The following is a 21,387-nucleotide window of genomic DNA, read 5'->3' on the forward strand; positions in this document are numbered from 1 at the left end:
TCAGCTTAGTATACCTTAAGTAAGGATTTCAACAGTTTGTTCCCACACAGAAACATACAGTGAAAAATAATAGATGATTTTTTTTTAAATGATGATGAAATCAGATCAGACCTATTGTCATGTTTAATCCCAGTGAGAGTCAAGTTGGGAATTGATAGTTTCTTTTCTTTTTTTTTTTTTTTTAACAGAAGATCAGTTTAGTGTACATTAAGTAAAGATTTCAACAGTTTGCACCCCCATAGAAACACAAAGTGAAATATACTGTTTGAGTACTCGTTATAGCATTAAGCCTCAGTGTACAGCACATTAAGGATAGAGATCCTACATGAGGAGTAAGTGCACAGTGACTCCTGTTGTTGACTTTACAAATTGACACTCCTGTTTAAGGCATCAGTAATCTCCCTATGCACCAGTCATGAGTTTCCAAGGCTATGGAAGCCCCTTGAGTTCTCCGACTCTTATCTTGTTTAGACCATTTCCTTCTCTTGTGTAAAGTTGTCTTCCTCTTCTCACACTGCTGAGACACAGAATGTAAAAATCATGCGCATGAATAAAAATATATTTCTAATCTGAATCACATTAATGAGTAAGACGCAAAAATACTTAAAGAAACACTTGGTATAAGTGAAATAAGATATACAGGAAAATATAAGATTCTGACCATATAATTTTGGAAAGCTTTATTTTAAGAAGTTAGGCAGGTTCAACATATTAGATATGTTAGTATTGAAACACCTTGCTGAAGTCACTGTGACAGGATTCTTAGTTTTATTAGTTTAACTTAGGGACTGATCATGCTTACAGGAAATATCCAGGGACATGGAGGATCTGAGAGAGAAGGACTGTGGAATGAATCATCTAGAAAAGCAGGCAGAAACAGTCATGGTAGAGTAGGAAGCCCAGGAGACAAGGAAAGACCCCCTTGCCAAGAAAGGGCTACAGTCATAATTGAAGACACCATCAAATTTCTACATGCATTGGCTGTCATCTGCAGGATCATATTTATCTGCTCATGAATACATACTTATCATCAGCATTATTTATTTCCTTATGGCACATGACTGAGAGATTCAGCTTCTCTGTGTCACTTGTCATCTAACCTCAGTTCCTAGGGTATATTTGTACTTCCCACTCATACCACAGTACACAGTCCAGCAAAGGAATTTCCCTCAAGTCTTTCAAGTGGTTCCTCATGTCAAAGGCCATAACAATAGGAGTGTCTGTATATCAGCTTTGCCATCCTTAATCATCTAGACTCAGCGCTAATCTAAGGGTGAGGGAAATGCAGGGCATAACACAGTGTGCATAAGTCAGAGGCCACCTTAAAATTCTGCCTACTGTGCCCACTCTTCTATGAAAAACTTTGCTCATGATACAAAAATATCCCAATATCTCAAACTATTGGAAAAGTGGTTTAAAAGGTGAAGAGTTTGAAAGAGGGGGGAATATAGACCCTTTTCCTATGCCAAAATGCTCTACTTGGGCACCATACTCATTTTGAGCTGGATAATAGTTGGGGCACAGGCCAGTGCTGTTTTTAGGAGGATGACAGCTATCCACTGGAAGGCAGTGAAGCCCCTTATGTGACAGCTGGAAATGTCTCTGGACAGTTTTCAGAATTCTGGGAAGTCAAACTTACCCAGCTGAGAATCATGTTTCTACATCTTGTTAGTGCACATAGGGGAGGGCATTCTTTCCAGTAGTGAAGAGTTATGGTGCTGCTTGGTAGGCATTGTTTGTTTTTTCTTATAACTTATGACATTGAGTGAATTCTTTCTAAAGTCATTGGAATTATGATACACCTGCCTACATTCACATTGGCTGCCAGTATTATATCATTTGCACTTTCAAGTTTGTGAATTAGTGTGGGAGTCCTATTTAATGTAAAAGGATGATGGATGGCATCAGTTCCCCTTTGGTCTCTTCACTTTTTCACAACTCTATAAGAGAGCTGAAATGTTCTTGCACTAAGACACTCAGCACCTATCACCCTTATGAATGAGGGCCCTACTTTCCTATGTATTTCTCTCTCCTTTGATCCTTGATCTCCCTTTGTTTGCCACAAAGTTTGAGATATTTCCCTCTGTTTCCTGTTAATTTTCTTGTTAAAAACAATCATGGGTGCTCAAAAACTATCTTGTACTGTAGTTTGATGGTAAATATTTTGCTGTGCTCATAGATAAAATAGGTCATCTTTTACAAGCTTCAAACTTACAAACTTCTGTGTTAACCCAAAGGTAGATGGTAAAAAATATATCCCAGGAAAAAATTAGGTCTAAAGAAAAGTCAACATCAATGCTTGCTGTTAATCAGAGATAACTGACTAGTTTAATATGTAGAACACAGGAAGATGCCCCTGAGTCTATCTTAGTCAGCTTCCTTCATCTGAAGTACTTAGAGAATGGATTTGTACTCTGTTTCCTTTCTTCTCTTTGTAGGTTCTCCATGGATTAAATCATCAACAGTGACAGGATTTCTTCTGTCTCCATTGTGGTGTATAATCTATAGACTATAATACTGTATATACTCAATAGTAGACCACCTCAGCTACATACTCTCAGGATGTAGATAAACATCTGGTGTGAAATTGCTTTGTATCATGTCAGACTTATTTTGTAATTTCTTTCTTTTACAGATCCAACTGGCTGTAAATAATAATGGATAATCTGATCTCTAATCTTATAGTCTAGATGTGTTTTACAAAATTAAGAGTTTTTAATTCAAACCTATAAAAATATGGTGCTTTACTTTAAGACTGCTTGCCCTCAGTACTTCCTGAGAGTAATAAATCATTCTTTGAGTTATGTCACTGATTTCTAATTATATTTAAAATTACAATTTATGAACATACAAGATTTATGAACATGCAAGATAAACAACCAAAATAATTGTAAGAACATGAATGACTATATAATGGAAAGTCATCTGGAAATAAGCACTGCTATTTGGTCTTATTTATTTCACATTCCTCCTCAGCACTCAATGAATAATCAACTGGAAATGCTGAGGAAGAAGTCATACAGACAGTTTTGGTTTTGACATTGATTTCCATACTTAAGAAAAAGCATGGAAATGTTAAAGGAAATTTCACATGCCTGTGGGTTGGCATGGGGAGGATGGAACACTTTTGAGAGATTAAAAAAGTAGCCATGCATATTTTCATGAATAATTTATCAAGTTTTTCCAAACTGTGTTTTAAATATATCATTTTATTGGCTCAAATTCATATCAGAAATACTTGTTCATTTTTAGCCAGAAACTCCATAGGTGTTATAGAACACAAAAGTACACACACTATGACTTACCCTTTTGTCTTAGCGTTTCAATCTCCCAGGAATGAAAGTTGCTTTAGGTTTCACATTGATCAAAATAATTCTGAAGATTTCAAATACCCTCCAACTTCACAACTCTGACTTAATCTGCTTCTCTGTGGAGCATTGTCTCTGCTATGAATCCCCACTGGCTTCATTCTAGTAGTCTCTAAGCCAAATTCCAAATTGAGTGAGGTTTGTGGGTGATATTACAGAATCGACTCTTCTTACAACTCACTCACTCTTCTGTGATAAGAATAACTATAGTGAGATTCCAAGATGGTGAATTTGGGACCAACACACTGTGATAGGCTACAGATGAACAGGAAGAAAAAGGATAGGGAGTACACTCTCAGGATAGAATAGGAGAGAAAACTGCACTGGAAATCCTACAACAGGAAAAGGAATGTCATGGACCTGTGTGGAAGGTGCAGCCATGCAGTAAGAACACCAGCACAAGCACAACTGAAGCAGCCAAGAGCTGGAGCAGGAGGCAGCTTGGAGACAGAGGTGAGGCTGGGCTGAAGCGACCCATGGTGATATAGCCAGAGGGAGTCACAGTGTGAGTCTGGACTGGAGCTCTGAAGGCCAGCAGTTGCTACAGGTTGTCCACGAACCCAGTGGAAGGACAAGGGGCATATTTAATTCACCTCAACTTCCCCATAAAAGCTCCTGCTGCTTGGATGAGAAGGAGTGAGCATCATTTTGCATTAGAGCAGGAGCTGCAGAAGAATTTGTGCACATGCACAGCAACTGGCTGAGCAGGACTCCCTGTTTTTTGCAGTATTGGCAGTAATGGTAAGGGGATAGCAACATTTGGCCAGTGACTTTTATGTATGCATGTGATCCAGTGACTCTAGCAAAGAGAATACTAGGCAGTCCCCACTGACTTTGAGCCTGACAGGGAGGTAGGCGGTCAACCTCAGAGGACAATAAAGCACCCACAGACTCCCAGGAGCAAGACACCTAGGCAGAACTGTCTCGGGGAACATTTGCCACCCTATTGACTGGACAGCCTGGTAGGGCAGAGAAACCTGTGCACTCGGAGTCTGTTGGGGCCTTTTGTACTGAGACTGTAGAGACTTGGTGGATACATGAAAAGGTAGAGGGTATAGTGGGGCCTGTGGGCAATCACTGGTTGCAGCTCCACATGCTCGGATTTCCTTGGTTACTAATAACAGGTCTTTGCAGCAGAAAATGTGCTCACAGTGAAGACTGTGCAGAACACTTGTGGGGTTTATAATGGTTCAGAACACACCCAGGCATTGAGATCTACTATAACCACCTGTGTGCTACTCTGGAAATTACCCCACACCTAAGCGCTGACCAGAGCTCCATGGCCATACCAACCATATACCTCTGGGTATTTAATAAAAGTGCAGGCATTACATTAAGTCATAGATTCATAGCTCAAAGAAAAAAAAACTCTACCATGAAAAGAAAAAAAAAAACTCCACAAATTTATTCATTGTATTTAACTAAATACAAATGAAGAAATTCAAGAAACAATAATAAAGAAGACCCTGTTACCCTCCCCTAAAGGAACACAACTATGTTTCAATATTTAAATGTTTGGATGAAGAGATTGAGGAAATTCTGGAAATAGAATTAAAAAGTAAACATAGGTTATTCTTAAGCAACCAGAAGCAAATCCACAAACTTAAGAAAACCATACATGGTATGAATGAACATTTTCCTATGAAACTGATATGTTAAAGAGAAATCACAATGAAATATTAGAAATGAAAAATTCAATAGACCAAATAAAATATGTGGTGGAAAGCCATAACAGCAGACTTGGCATGGAAGAAGAAGGAATATTGTCCTAGAAAACAAAACTTTGGAAATCATTCAATTAGATCAAAGAAGAAGAAAAAGAAGAAATTAGAAAACTATCAAATAACTATCAAATAACACAACATACAGGTATTAGAGTTCTTGAAGTTGTAGAAAGAGAGAATGGATTAGAAGCCCCATTTAGTAAAATAATTAGAGAAAACTTCACTAATTTGGAGAAAGAAAGGAACACTCATGTAGAGGAAGTATATAGATCTCCTAACAGATATTACCAGAAAAGATATTCACCATAAAGACCATAAAATGTGCATGAGAGAAATCCAGATTACTTTCAGAGGATCCAGTTAGACTCACAGCTGACTTCTCATCAGAAACACAAGCTAGGAGAGAATGGCAGCATATATCCCAAATCTTAAGAGAAAAAAAAAACTGTCAACCCAGAATCCTGTAGCCTGCTATGTAGTCATTTATGAGTGAAGGTGAAAGAAACACCTTTCATAACAAACATAAATTGAAAGAACTTGTCACTTCTCATCCAGCTTTACATAAGCTGCTTAGGGATGTGTTATGCACAGAAACACAGAAAGATAGCCATCAATATGAAAGAATGTAAAGTCTGATAATCCTCCAGTAAACATACAAAAGAAATCCAAAGTAAGCACTAGGAATATTTACTAGAAAATGGCAGAGCCAAGTTGTTAAATATCAATAGTCACATTGAATGCGAATGGCCTCAACTATCCAGTTAAAAAATACAGGCTGGCTGAATGGATTAAAACATATGACCATCTATTTGCTACCTATAAGAAAAACATCTCACTACCAAACAGACATACCAACTGAAAGTAAAATACTGGAAAAAATTTTCCATGCCAATGGAAAGTAAAAAAAGTCAGGTGTTTTCATCCTAATATCAGACAAAATAGATTTTAACACAAAAAATTGTAACAGATGAAGAAGGGCTTTATATAATGATTAAGAAATCAATTCAACAGGAAGATGTGACTAAAATAAATGTATACACAACTAATTATAAGGTGCTTAGCTATTCAAAAGAAATGTTAATGGATATAAAAGGATACATAGACTACAATACAATAGTAAGGGGGGATATCAGTATCCAACATTTATCAATAGATCAAATAGACAAAAAAATCAGTACAGAAACATAGGTAATAGAGTCTATGGACCAAAAGGACTTAACAGATATGTACAGAACATTTCACCCTACAGTTGAAGAATGCACATCTTTCTCATCAGTGCATGGAACTTTCTCTAGGCTAGACCATATGCTAAGTCCATAAAGTAAGTCTCAACAAATTAAAAAAATGTTGAAACACAACATACATCTTCTCTAGCCACAATGCAATGAAGCTGGAAATCAACAACTCGGGAATCTCTAGATCATATGCAAACACATGGGACTGAAAACATGTTCCTGAAAGAACAGTGGTTCATAGACTAAATCAAAAGTGAAATCAAAAATTTTCAGGGAACAAATGAAGGTGACAATACATCATATCAACATTTATGGGATTCAATAAAAGCAGTGTTAAGAGCAAAGTATAGCAATTGTTGCCTACATGAATAAATTGGAAAGGAACCAAATAGATGAGCTATTAATGTATATCAAGGACTTAAAAAATAACAAACCAAACCTCAAATTAGTAGGAAGAAATACATAATTAAAATTAGAGAAGAAATAAAACTCAAAGCAAAAACCAACACAAAAGATCAGTGAAATGAAGAGCTTATTTTTTGCAAATAAGCAAATTGATACATCATTGGGTCAACTAACAAAAAAGGGGGAAGAAGACACAATTCAATAAATTTAGAGATGAAAATAGAAATATAACAGACACCACAGAAATAAAAAGAATCATGAGGAATTACTAGAACAAGCTGTGAGCCAAAAAATTGGAAAACTAGAAAAAATGGAGAGATTCCTAGACACATATAATCTACCAAAATTTAGTCATGAAGACATAGACTATCTAAACAGATTGATAACCAACAGAGAATGAATCAGTAAGACCTTTCCAACAAAGAAAAGCCCAGGACCTAATGGCATCACTTCTGAATTCTACCAGACATTTAAAGAACTAACAGTATTATTCTCAAGCTACTCAGAAAAATTGAAAGGGAGGAAATCCTCCCAAACTCCTTAAATGAAATGTTAGTCATTTACTTTCTAAGTCAGAAAAATGATACAATAAAGATAACTATAAACAAATATCCCTGATGAACATAGGTGTAAAACTCCTCAACAAAATATTAGCTACTCGAATCCAGCAAAACGTCAGGCATATAATTCACCTGGATCAAGTGGGATTTATTTTTAGTATTTAGGAATGGTTCAACATTCATAAATCAATAATTGTGATACATTACATGAACGAACTGAAGAACAAAACCAATATGATTATCTCAATAGATGCAGAAAAGCATTTAATAAAATACAACATCCTTTCCTGAGGAAAACCTTAAACAAATTGGGTATAGGAGGAATGTTCCTCAACATTATCAAGGCAATTTATGACAAACCAATGGTCAGCATCCTACTGAATGGTGAAAAGCTGAATGCATTCCCTCTAAGATTCAGATCCAGACAAGGACGCCTACTCTCATCATTGCTAGTTAATATATTCCTGGAAGGTTTAGCCAGAGCCATTAGGCAAGAAAAAGCAATCAAAAGGATGTAAATTGGAAAAGAAGGAATCAAACTATCCCTATTTGCAGATGACATAATCCTATATATAGGGAATCTGAAAGACTCTACTAAGAGACTGTTTGAACTCATAAAAGAGTTTGGTAAAGTGTCAGAATATAAAATGAGCACAGAAAAATCAATAGCCTTTGTATACACAGACAATGCCACAGCTGAGAAAGAACTTTCAAGATCAGTCCCATTAACATTAGCTCCAAAAATAATTAAATATCTTGGGATAAATTTAAGAAAGAAGTTCAACCAAGTTCTCTATGATGAAAATTACAAAAGCAGTAAAGAAAGAAATAAAAAAAAACAACATTTAAAAATGAAAAAAAAAAAAAAAAACTTCCATGTTCATGACTTGGAAGAAGCAACATCATCAAATGTTCATACTTCTGAAAGCAAATTACAGATTCAATACATTTCCTGAGACTATTGTGGTTACTAGGCAACAGTAACCTTTCCAGTTTGTGCCACACAAAATCAGCCATAGGAGAGTCACTATAGCATGCCAGATCTTAAAACCAAAATCCTGAGGCAAAGCAATCACCAATAACCATAAAATCATCCCCTAAGAAAATTGGATTTCCATGTGCAGAATCATGAAGCAAAACCCCTACCTTTCACCTTACAAAAATTCACTCAACATGGATTAAAGGCTTAAATCTACAACCCGACACCATCAAATTATTAGAGAGCATTGGAGAAACTCTGCAAGATATAGGTACCGACAATGACTTCTTGGAAAATACCCCAGAAGCACAGACAGTCAAAGCCAAAATTAACATTTGGAATTGCATCAAATTGAGAAGTTTCTGTACTGCAAAAGAAACAGTCAGGAAAGTGAAGAGGCAACCAACAGAATGGGAAAAATATTCACAAACTATGCAACAGATAAAGGGTTAATAACCAGAATCTACAAAGAAATCAAGAAACTCCACAACATCAAAACAAACAACCCACTTAAGAGATGGGCCAAGGACCTCAATAGACATTTTTCAAAAGAGGAAATCCAAATGGCCAACAGACACATGAAAAAATGTTCAAGATCACTAGCAATCAGGGAAATGCAAATCAAAACCACAATGAGGTTTCACCTCACTCCAGTTAGAATGGATCACATTCAGAAATCTGTCAACAATAGATGCTGGAGAGGATGTGGGGGAAAAGGGACACTAACCCACTGTTGGTGGGAATGCAAACTTGTTAAGCCACTATGGAAGTCAGTCTGGAGATTCCTCAGAAACCTGAATATAACCCTACCATTCAACCCAGCCATACCACTCCTTGGAATTTCCCAAAGGAAATTAAATTGGCAAACAAAAAAAGCTGTCTGCACATTAATGTTTATTGCAGCTCAATTCACAATAGCTAAGACCTGGAACCAACCCAAATGCCCATCAACAGTAGACTGGATAAAGAAATTATGGGACATATACTCTATAGAATAATATACAGCAGGGACCTGTATACTTAAACATGAAAAATATTATTACTACCTGAGGAGCTGAAGCCCACAGACTTGAGAAGGAGTTAAAAAACAAAATCCTGAAATTCAACATGTAGTTATGGTGAGATTACTAACTGATACAATGAATCATCTTGGAAGCATTTCACTCAGCTTCACTGTGAACTCCATTTCCTACTTTTCCACACTGACTACAAAGCCATTCAGAAGACATATTTTCTAAGGATAACACATGTTTTGAAGAGCAATTGTACAGGCAACAGAACTAGAACTACTTCCAAACTTAGGGAATATTTTGGTACTAACTAACATTGTTCACAGTTTCTCATTTTAGTCTGTCAATGTGCTATACCTTGAAATGATGTTCCTATTGTTTACTTTGGTGAAAACAAGTGGCATCTCCATGATTATTGGTTTCATTTGTATTCCCACTCTAAGATTTAATTCCACCAAAATCAAAAGCCTTGAGTATGCTGGTTGTATCTTAGCATGTGATTTTTATTTATTTCTGAAAGATTTATTTATTTACTTGAGAGAGAGAGAGAGAGAGAGAGAGAGAGAATTTTACATCAACTGGTTCACTCCCCAAATGGCCACAGTGACTGGGGCTGTGCCAGGCTGAAGTCAGAAGCTAGGAAACCTTTCCATGTCTCCTGTGTGGGTGCAGAGGCACAAGTACGTCAGCCATCCTCTGCTACCTTCCCAGGCAGATTAGCAGGGGGCTAGATTGTAAGTGGGGAAGCCAGGACTTGAACTAAGGAACAAATGGGATGTCAGCACCAGAGGTGGAGGCTTAACCTTCTATATCACAGCACCAGGTGTATGTGATGTTTATAAACAATTACTGTTTCAGGGTCAGTCTTTATAAAATGCTTATATTATTTCCACATACCTTATGACCTTGCTAACAGAAGCACTCTCCAAACCTAATTATACGGTGTTCAATCCAGAAATGACTTAGTTACCGAATTGAATATTTCAGTATATTTTTAGGCCATGGTGTTCTAATTTTGTAAAATTTCTTGTTTATCTTTTAATTTTAATTCTTTATTTCATTTAATTTTTCTAATGTTAAGAGATATAAAATAATCCTAGGCACTTCTATGGGCCAGTGTGATGACTTTTTCCTTTTAGATGTGTTGTAGCACCATGTTTATTTACTGAGAACTAATGCATTCATAAGCACTTTAATAATCTGTAAAATGAACTAGTACAACTTTATAGACAGGATATCATTTTATTTTTTATTTATTTAAAGAGGTACTACTTATGTAAATCTCAACTGTGGATGTTTCTTGCTTTATGAGAGAGATTCAAATTTCTTACACTGAAACTAGGTCATGATTGTTTAATATATTCACTAGTATGCCTGTAAGCACCTTGCAGATACACATGGGAATAATGTATTATGAAAATAAATAGTTTTCTAATGATGTAATCTGCCCATATGAAAAAATGCAATTCAATAATAGAAAGTTTACTGTAAAACTGCAGCTGTCTCCATTGAAACAGCTCATACAGACTTTGAAGTATTCAGGTAGCAGTGAGCACTGCTCCTGAGATTCGTGGTTGGCAACCTCTTTTCTGAGTAAGTTCTTCACTTGTGGACCTTTTTGACGTAAGCAACTTCAAGTTTACTCTGATGGGAACATACAAAGTATAGTAAAATGTGATTCCAGAAACAAAAACAAATTTTTATTAAAAGTTTAAAAAATAAAAATGAAATCTATATGAATGAATGATAACTATGTATGCATGGATTATCCATGAGAACATCTACAAAGGTTATTACCTGAAATCTAAATGAGCACATTTTTCCTTTTGGACTATTTTTCCTTGGCTTTATTTTCCCCTTACTCTGATAAGTCAGTGTACATTTTATAGACTTCCAAGTGACTCTAATCAAGTGAGACTTGAGCTACTAGCACTTTTCTACATAGGATCCCAGGTTTTTAACTGTATATAAAGGTAGTTATGGGAAATGGTGTGCTCATGTCTGAATTTGAAATAACTTAATTGGTATAGTGCATGTAACTAAAATGGTAACATCTCTGACATTAGCACTATTGCTAAGCATTTTCTTTGAGTCTTATTGATTTTCACTTTCTTCTTACTAACTTCTAATGTTTTGAAAATTTATTGAAGGTTTATACAACATTTATTTAACAATAAATTGCAGACCTGTGAGCAGCACTGGTATTTCTTTTTCTTTGTTTTAAGTGGAACCAAATTTCACAAGAAAGTGCCAGCTGTCAGCTATGCATCTCCAGCACAGAGTAATCCAAATAGTAAACTGAATACCCCAAGTTTATAGGTAAACAGTGCAAAGTATCTAGGAGAGACTAGAGGATTAACATCTTTAACTTCCAATAGATGACATTTCTGATTTTGAAGTCCAAAATTTAACAACTGCAGATGCGAAGTTTTATATTCTTCTTAGTCATAATGTACAGCATTAGAAAAGGCAAGTAAGTATCACATTGAAAATGGAGTCATACAAAAACAACATAGGGTTTAAAAATATTTCTTAGCATAATATACAGGGCATTTCAAGAAGCTTTTGCAAGAATTCAATTAAAAATAAGATTTTGAAGCGAAATATATTTACATCCATGCATGGCTTTTCCATAATATATATTTTCTATGAAATTTAAAAGGCTTATCATATCATCCCAGATCCCATCATGTAGGGTTGGTGCTGTTGCATTGCAGGTAAAGTTGCTGCCTGCAGTGCCAGCATCCTATGTGGGTGCTGGTTCAGGTTCTGACTACTCTACTTCTGATCCAGCTCTCTGCTAAGGCCTAGGAAATCAGTGGGAGATTACCCAAATCCTTGGGTTGGGGCACCTGCATAGGATACCCAGAAGAAGCTCCTGGCTCCTGGCTTCATATCAGCCCAGCTCTGGTTGTTGCGGACATATGGGGAATGAACCAGCAGATGGAAAACCTCTCTCTTGTCTTTCTGTCTCTCTGTATCTGTCTCTGTCTCTCTGTCTCTCTCTCTCTCTTCCCATTTCTCTCCCTCTCTTTCTCTCTCTCCGCCTCTGCCTCTCTGCTTTGACTTTCAAATAAATAATCTTTAAAAAAAGAAAATATAATATTGACTTTTTCCAATATGTCAACATTCTATGTGTACAATAGTTACCGGATTTAATAATATTTTTGTTTAGCAATGCATTTCCATTCCCTTTAATAAGCAATGATTACTTCAATTTTTCCTGTGTCAGACACATCCAGGGGACAATGCAGGGAAACTGACTGGATTCTCTCTTTGACCTTTCAGTCATTTAGTCTTGCTCATTCCCATTAACAGTTCATGATGTGTTGGAGACAAAGGCCAGCTCTCCCAAAGCCCACCTCATTCTCTACTTTTTGTCTGAATTCTCTTGGGTTGCCTTTGACTATTTCAGTCAATTTCTTGAATATCCTTGAAACAGGAATACAAGTCTTTATGGGTTCAAATTGAACATGTTTGACTCGAAGACAATGTGTATATGCAATATGTGCATCACACATTGCACTGCTACAAGAGTTGGTCTGCCAGGAACAGACACAGACATCTTCATATGATGTTCCTTCCAGTGTTTTTTATGGCAACAATCAATCAACAAATAAGTAGGAAAAAGTTGGAGGTCAAAATTCAAATCTCCACCAGAAAAAAACAGATAGGTCGTTGTTGGTGCACCCAAAGAGATTAGTCTCCAAACTGGATCCTGTAGTCCAGTGTCTAAAAGATAAGTGATCTCTTTTTTTTCTTTTTCTTCCTTTTTTCCATTGGTTCACCCCTCAGTGGCCACTACGGCCGGCGTGGTGTGGCCGGCGCACTGTGCCGATCTGAAGCCAGGAGCCAGGTGCTTCTCCTGGTCTCCCACGTGGGTGCAGGGCCCAAGCACTTGGGCCATCCTCCACTGCACTCCTGGGCCACAGCAGAGAGCTGGACTGGAAGAGGAACAACTGGGACAGAATCCAGCGCCCTGACCGGGACTAGAACCTGGAGTGCCAGCACCGCAGGTGGAGGATTAGCCTATTGAGCTGCGGTGCCAGCTGATAAGTGATCTCTTAAAACCATCACAAACAGAAAAAGATCTCCATGCTTAAAATCCACCAACAGTCTCATTTTATGTTTCTTATTTATTTATTTGAAAAAATAAAAATAGATTTCAATTAAAATAAAAATTAAAATATATACATTATATATCCATTTATTATTCACAATAGATATTTTGAAAAGTCTGAGGTGAATGGAATTCAAAGGTAAGTTTATTTTGGTGCAAGATAATTTGAAATTCATGAATATGAAGGATTTTTTTTTTTTGACAGGCAGAGTGGACAGTGAGAGAGAGAGGCAGAGAGAAAGGTCTTCCTTTGCCGTTGGTTCACCCTCCAATGGCCGCCGCGGTGCAGTCATTAAGGGATCTTTAAAAACTCATTGAAATGTGTATTACAAAAATCTGTATATGGATTCAAGTGTTTTTGAACTAAAATAATCTTTTTTCTTTTTTGTTTTTTTGACAGGCAGAGTTAGAGAGAGAGAGAGAGAGAGAGAGAGAGAGAGAGAGAAACATCTTCCTTCCATTGGTTCACCCCCCAATTGGCTGCTACACCTGGCGCTGCACCGTTCTGAAGCCATGACCCAGGTGCTTCCTCCTGGTCTCCCATGCAGGTGCAGGGCCCAGGGACTTGGGCCATCCTCCACTGCACTCCCGGGCCACAGCAGAGAGCTGGACTGGAAGAGGGGCAACCAGGACAGAACTGGTGCCCCACCTGGGACTAGAACCCGGGGTGCTGGCACTGCAGGCTGAGGATTAGCCTGGTGAGCAGCAGTGCCAGCCAATACATTGTTATTAACTACAGTAACCATGTTTCATTTTTTTCTTCATCTTCCAGCTCAGTCCTCCTTTATCCTTTGATTATACACCTGCATTTTTCTTCCCTTCATTAAAATATCTAAATTTGTTGTTCACTTCTTCAGCTTAAATGATCTTTTCCCAGCTTCCTTATTGAAATTTACTCTCCATTATTCTGTTTTAAGATCATGTATTATCCATTACTGAGGACTTTCAACTATTCTGGCCAAAGCACTGGGACATTATTTTATTTTTTACCCAGAGCACTTCAAAAACTTGAACTATTTTTACACAAAGATATAATTTTTGCCACCTTCTTCAAATGAGGACAGAATTTTGCCATTCATGCCACTCCAGAATGTCATGAGAATTAATAGAAAAATAAGATATATGACTCTCATTAGTATCGACACAAATTGGCAATGAACAGGCAGCCCTGTAAAGAAAATCACCTGACAATCAGAGCAGTTCTATTTGATATGAAAGGTTGATATCAAAGCTGACACTTCAATGTTGTCAGTAGTTTCTGTGGAAATGTCTAACTTGGGCTGTCTGGGAAATTGTATCTGCTTCTCTAAAAGAAATTAAGATGTGATATATTTTAAGGGGCCATAGTCCTTTTGCAGACTTGGAAAGGGTAGTTGATGGGCTGTGATTAACTGGGCACACAAGTGTAAGGAATGGGCCTCTAATGACTGAAGCACTAATCTACCAATCAGTACATATGGGTTTCAGACCTGGAGACACATGTAACCTGTGATGGCTGCAGGTACATGGAATTAGGGATACTGGGAGACAGACACGGCTTGCACACACAGGTGTTAGAAACACCTGAAGGAACACTGAGGATGCAGTAAATGAGTGCTCAGAAATAATTTATAGTCAAATGATTACAATAGAATAAAATACTCAAAATCATCATTACAGCTTCCTTGTTAAGAATTATAAAGAAAAAAATCAAAAAGTATTGAAGAAAAGCAAGAAAAAAGAAAACAGCAGACATCTATGAAGTGCTATAAAATGTATCACAAATAAACAAGGACACAATGAATTTTTTTAAGAAAAATATTAACAAAGTTAATAAACCATTAGGAAAAACGATTAAGGAACCCATGGGGAAAGTAACACAAATAACCAGTTTAGGAATTAAAACAGAATCATTCCTTTGTAGGTTATAATTTTGACCAAGGCGCTAGGAGAAAGGTATGAAATTCTTAGAAGTAACATTTCACTACAGGAATCAAAATCTTCCCTATATTGAAAATCAAATTTGCAAAAAACAAATATAACATAAAGTAGGAAAACTATATAAATCAGGCAAGTTAAGTCATACTTTGAAAATTCCAAACAAACAATCAAGAAAAAAGTCACAGAATCAAAATTTCAGATCCAGAATTACAGAATACTCCAAAATTTTAGAGAAGGCAAAACAAATCTACGTTTCACCCAAAGTGCAACTAAGTAGAGCTTTTTTCTTGGTTTCTTTTGGAACACCTGCATTGCAGTGAGGATGATGCAAGCAGACCAGGACTTGAAATAAACATTAAGTTTTATTAAAAGCATCCCTTTCATAAACATAGCTACAGATATCTGCAGCAAAGTACTAATATAATAAATGAAATAACATAAAAATATATCAATAGCAAGCAGGGCTTAATAAAACACACAAGAGTGGTAAAGATTCTCAGACAAGTCATCCAAGTAGGTAAAAAACATAAGAAGAAAATCACATGGTCATTTAGATTACATGTTGGAAGGCTTTAATAAAGTTCAGCATCTAGTAAAAAAGAAAACTGCCTGCAGAACAAAAAAGCCAGTGACTTCGTTACTCCGATCAAGAGTGAAATGAACCTACAGCCAACAACACAAGTAATACAGCATCGTTGAAGCTTTTTCTCCCTGGGAGTAAACTTAGACCACGATTCCTGCACTCTCTCGAGCTTTCTACTTCAAGGGCAGTAAGGGAAATAAAACAGCAAGAAGAAATTATATGGTGTAAAGATCAATTTATAAGTTGTAAAATGTGAATATATTGGATGAGGTTTATATACAGAGATAATCCAGGAAAAACTAAAAACAAATACAATTGATAAATGAGATTACTGGAAAGATTGTGTGTGTGTGTGTGTGTGTGTGTGTGTGTGTTTCTACTAAGTACCAGGAAGAAGCAAATAGAAAATAATATTAAAGGACAACAGGCAAACTAGAAATAAATGTGCAAGTAAAATTGGAAAAAAGGATTAAATTACGCGGCGGCCATTGGAGGGTGAACCAACGGCAAAGGAAGACCTTTCTCTCTGTCTCTCTCTCTCACTGTCCACTCTGCCTGTCAAAAAAATAAAAATAAAAAAAAAAATAAATAAAAAAAAACATTCTTTAAATCAATATTAAAAATAGCATAGAAGATTCATTAGACGAAAAGTGTCACATATATGATAAAAAAACAAAGCCTCTTAAGTCAATAAACAGCCATTAAATTGTAGCTGACCTGAATTACGTTCAACCCCCAAGCAGAAGCCACTCAGGAAGATGCAGGAGGGATCCAGCGGCTGGCAGGACCAGAGAAGAGAAGAGAGAATTCCCCCGCGCCCACCGCAGGGAGGTGGAGCTCAGGAGGTCCTAGTGTCAGAAATGAATCCAAACTCCCTCTTGTTTTCCCATCCAGAAAGACCTGAAGTTATACGTCAATGCTATGGAGGATGTTGATTGGCTGCGTCTTTTATGGCGTGATGCTGCCCCTGGTATGCAAGCTATGCAATCAGATCACGCGGGATGTTGACGCCATAGTAGTCCTCCCGTTCCACTGAGGAGAGAAGCCCCAGGAGGGGGCTCCAGCACTCGGAACACTGCGGGTAGCCGGCGTCCGCTGCTCTGTCTGTTCTCTGCCCCTCTTCCATCGCAGGACACCACCCCCTCGGACCCGGGACATGGTGAGTGTGTGGGGCCAGGTCTGAGGAGCAGGGAAGGGGAGCAGGTGGACGTTGCTAGAAAAGGCTGGTGGGATGCGGGCTTCCCAGAGGTCGGATCTGGGGTCTATGGGCCCTCTGTTGCTGGCATGACTCTTCCCTCTGTGTGGGGCCAGTGTGGAGGCTGGACTGCAGGATGGTGGCTGGACTGGCACCAGGGACTCCAGGCATCCTGTCCCATTCCTACTCACAGCTCAACCCTGCCCTCAGTGTGGGGGCTGGTCTGCAGGATGGGGGCTGGACTGGCACCAGGGACTCCAGGCATCCTGTCCCATTCCTGCTCACAGCTCGACCCTGCCCTCAGTGTGGGGCCAGGATGGGGGCTGGACTGGCACCCGGGACTCCAGGCTTCCTGTCCTGTTCCTGCTCACAGCACGACCCTTCCCTCAGTGTGGAGCCAGCATGGGGGCTGGACTGCAGTATGGGGGCTGGACTGGCACCCGCGATTCCATGCATCCTGTCCCGTTTCTGCTCAGAGCCATCACACAGGCACAGACCAGGTAAGTTAACCAAAGCAGCTTTATTTCAGTCAGGGTTTTAGTCTAGGTTTTAGGGGGTCACGAGGACGTTGTATTTTGCTACCTCGATGTCATCTTAGCATTTATATGTTCGCTAGACAGACTGCGATGTGTCTCTGTACTTTAAAGTTGGAAATTTTAGGTAGCCACATTTACGAGTGTTTTAAAACTGTTTCTGTTCCACCATGTCTTTCCAACCACAAAGATATCAATCTAGATTCCTAAGTTAATTTTAATTTTGATGTAGGGTGATTTTTTCAAGGTTATTGGAGTATAATTGACAAACAAAATTTGTATGTATTCGAGGCCTGCAACCTGATATTTTGATTTGTAAGGGGACTTTTTTAAAAGTTTATGGAAAATTCCCTTTATCTTTTAATCTAGTTTTTCACAAATCTTTTGGAGTTCCCTTGTGCATGTACATTACGAAATGACTAGGACAATCAACCTAACAAGTCCTTCACCTTACACAGTTTTTAAAAGAATAATTAATATCTTTACAAGTGTGAGTACCCAGTAGTGTATTCATTTTGATTCTGTGCTGTGTATTATGTCTCAAGGAGTTAATTTATCTCCTAGTGATAAATGGGTGTCATTCAACTAATATCTTACCATTTCCTTCACTCTCAGCCCCTGGAAACCACATTACTATGATCTGTTCTTAAATTTGATTTTATTAGGTTCCACAAATAAAGGAAAGTGTGAGAGATTTATCTTTCTGTGTCATACTTCAATCAACTTAATGTCCACATTCATACTTTTGAATCCAGGTTATGACAAAATGTCAGGATTTCTTTTTTAAGGTTGAATGTGATTCGTGTGTGTGTGTGTGTGTGTGTGAGTGTGTGGCATTTTCTCTATTCATTTTGATAGACAATGTATTTATATATCTAGTTCTTGTGAATAGTGCTCACATGAACATGGATGTGCAGATGTGTCTTTGAGATATTAATTTTATTTAGATACGCATCCAATTATGGGACCGCTTTATCATTTATTAGTTCCATTTTTAATTTTGTTTGAGGCAACTCTGTAGTGTATTTCATAGTAAGTATATCAGGTTACATTCCCAAAAAGAATTTATCTGTTCCCTTTCTCCAATTCTGGTTCAGTACTTATAGTTTCTACTTTTTGATAATAGCCATTTTTACATATGTGAGATCATAACCATTGTGCTCTTGATTGGCAGTGCTGAGAGCCCCTTTTCAAATACCTATTGGCTTCTTGTGGAAAAACTGATCAGATCCTTTGTCCATTTTTATTACAGTATTTCCCTTTGAGTTGTGTAAGTTCTTTGTATTATTCCTTTAATCATACTATGGTTTACCAATATTTTCTCCTATTCCTTGCTTTCACTTTTCAGCTTTCCCTTTAGTACACATAATTTTTTTTATGTTTTTTTTTGCAGTCCTACTTCTTTATTTTTCTTTTGTCACCTGTGCTTTTGATGTTATTCCTAAATCATTGTTGAGGTCTGTCACAACCATAGTTGTTGTAGGCATTTGTGAAGTGAACCAGTGGGTGAGAGTGCTCTCTCTCCCTCTCTGTTTCTCTATGTGTCTCTTTTTCCTTAAAACTAATTAATTACATAATTTTTAAAAACTACTTGGAGGGCTCCTCTCTTTTTGGAGAAGTTAGATGATAGATGAGTTGGATGGTAGGGGTGAGTTCCTAGTGTTACATAGCATGGTTGTGTGACTAGAATAGTAATACTATTAGTATTACTAATACTAATAGTATTACTAGAATAGTAATCTATTCTATATTTTATAAACAAACAGGAAAGGTGCTCAAAGGCTGTGATCATGAAGTGTAATTTCAGAGAAGGGAAAATGTTGTTTACCATGCTTTGTTCAGTACACATTGCATGCATCAATTAAAATCTCACACTGTAGCCAATAGGTATATATAATTATTGTCAATAAAAATAAACTCAAAACATCATCTTTCTTGGTGTATAAGGTTAAGGGGTATTAAATTAGTATTGCAACTAATAATATGATCTTTGGAAGGAGTTTATTAAGACAAACATAATCTGGAAATAAGTATATTGGCATTTTGTCATTCTAAGTGGAGTGATTAGGAGGCAATACTTTATCTTAAATTGATGATTAATACATCTTTTAAATTGTTTCATGTAACAAAAATGAAATATTTCTTTAAGTATGTATTCAATTAATTTGAATTAGGGCAGTATCAAACAAGAAATATGGAATTAAATCACTTGTTGAAGTATGAAACAAGACCAAAAATCCACTCAACATGCATTAAAGATCTAAATCTATGCCACGACACCATCAAATTAATCAAGAGCATAGGGGAAACTCTTCAAGATATTTGGGCTATTTAGATCCTTTGACATTCCATATGAATTTTCTGTATAGTTTTTTTAATTTTTTTTCTAAAAATAACTATTAGGATACTATAAAGAATGATTTGAATCTAAGGATCACTAGGATCATATTGATTTCTTATATTATATATTTTATAATCCATGAACACAGGATATATTTACATTTATTTGTGTGACATAGTTTTCAACATTTAGATATTTTATTTCCTTGGTTAAGTTTATTTCTAAGTATTTTATTCCCTTTTATGATTTTGAAATTGAATTGTTATCTTTATTTCCTTTTGATTTATTTACTGATTTTTACATTTTATTTATATAAGGGGAATAAATTTTGTGCATTTCATATATTCAGATTTTGGAGCATAGTGATCTACCCTAACCTCTCTCCTGCCCAGGCTCATAGCTTCCTCCCTCCTTCATTATTAGTTTAATTTTTACAAGGACATACTTTCAGTTTATGTTATAATCACAAGCTTAACCCTCCACAAAGTAAAGGATTCAACAAATAATAGAAGGAAACTTACTGTTCCTGAAGAGTATAGAAAGAGCTATAAACAATAATCTGAATTGTCAATTTCACTCCTATACATAACATTTTTGGACGCTATATATTAGTAACCACATATCATGGAAATCAGGATGTTTGTATTTTTTGAGGCTGGCTTATCCCACTGATCATAATGGTTTCCAGGTGCATCCATTTTATGGCAAAAGACATTATTTCTTTATTCAGTTATCAGTTGATTGGCATCTGGGTTGATTCCAATCTTAGTTATTGTGAACTGAGCTGCAGTAAACATGGGGACACAGATAACTCAATTATGCTGATTTCACTTCCTTTGCATACATTCCCAGGAGTGGGATGGCTAGGTCATATTGTAGATCTTTCTCAGATTGTAGAGGAATCTCTACACTGTCTCTAGTGATGGTTGTATAAATTATATTGCCACCAAATGTGTATTAGGGAACTTTTCTCCTCACATTCTCACTAACATTTATTGTTTGTGTGTGTGTGTGTGTGTGTGTGTGATTCTAACTGAGGTGAAGTGAAACCACGTTGTGTTTTTTTTTTTTTTTTTTTGGACAGGCAGAGTGGACAGTGAAGAGAGAGACAGACAGAGAAAGGTCTTCCTTTGCTGTTGGTTCACCCTCCAATGGTCGCTGCAGCCAGCACGCTGTGGCTGGCGCACTGTGCTAATCCGAAGGCAGGAGCCAGGTGCTTCTCCTGGTCTCCCATGGGGTGCAGGGCCCAAGCACTTGGGCCATCCTCCACTGCACTTCTGGGCCACAGCAGAGAGCTGGCCTGGAAGAAGGGCAACCGGGACAGAATCCGGAGCCCCGACCAGGCCTAGAACCCGGTGTGCCAGCGCTACAAGGCAGAGGATTAACCTATTGAGCCACAGTGCTGGCAACTCCT

At 37.3% G+C, this 21,387-nt stretch overlaps 1 long non-coding RNA gene across 1 annotated transcript; it reads right to left on the reverse strand.

Moving 5' to 3' along the window:
- Positions 1 to 347: 347 nt before the first annotated feature.
- Positions 348 to 17,158, reverse strand: LOC127489839 (uncharacterized). Its single transcript, XR_011385933.1, has 3 exons — positions 16,622 to 17,158; positions 3,306 to 3,557; positions 348 to 517 (listed from the first exon to the last, which is right to left on the reverse strand). It is a non-coding gene; the product is annotated as an uncharacterized lncRNA (long non-coding RNA).
- Between the last annotated feature and the right edge of the window lie 4,229 nt (positions 17,159 to 21,387).

The sequence above is a fragment of the Oryctolagus cuniculus genome, unplaced genomic scaffold, assembly GCF_964237555.1.
Source record: "Oryctolagus cuniculus unplaced genomic scaffold, mOryCun1.1 SCAFFOLD_81, whole genome shotgun sequence".
Lineage (NCBI taxonomy): Eukaryota > Metazoa > Chordata > Mammalia > Lagomorpha > Leporidae > Oryctolagus > Oryctolagus cuniculus.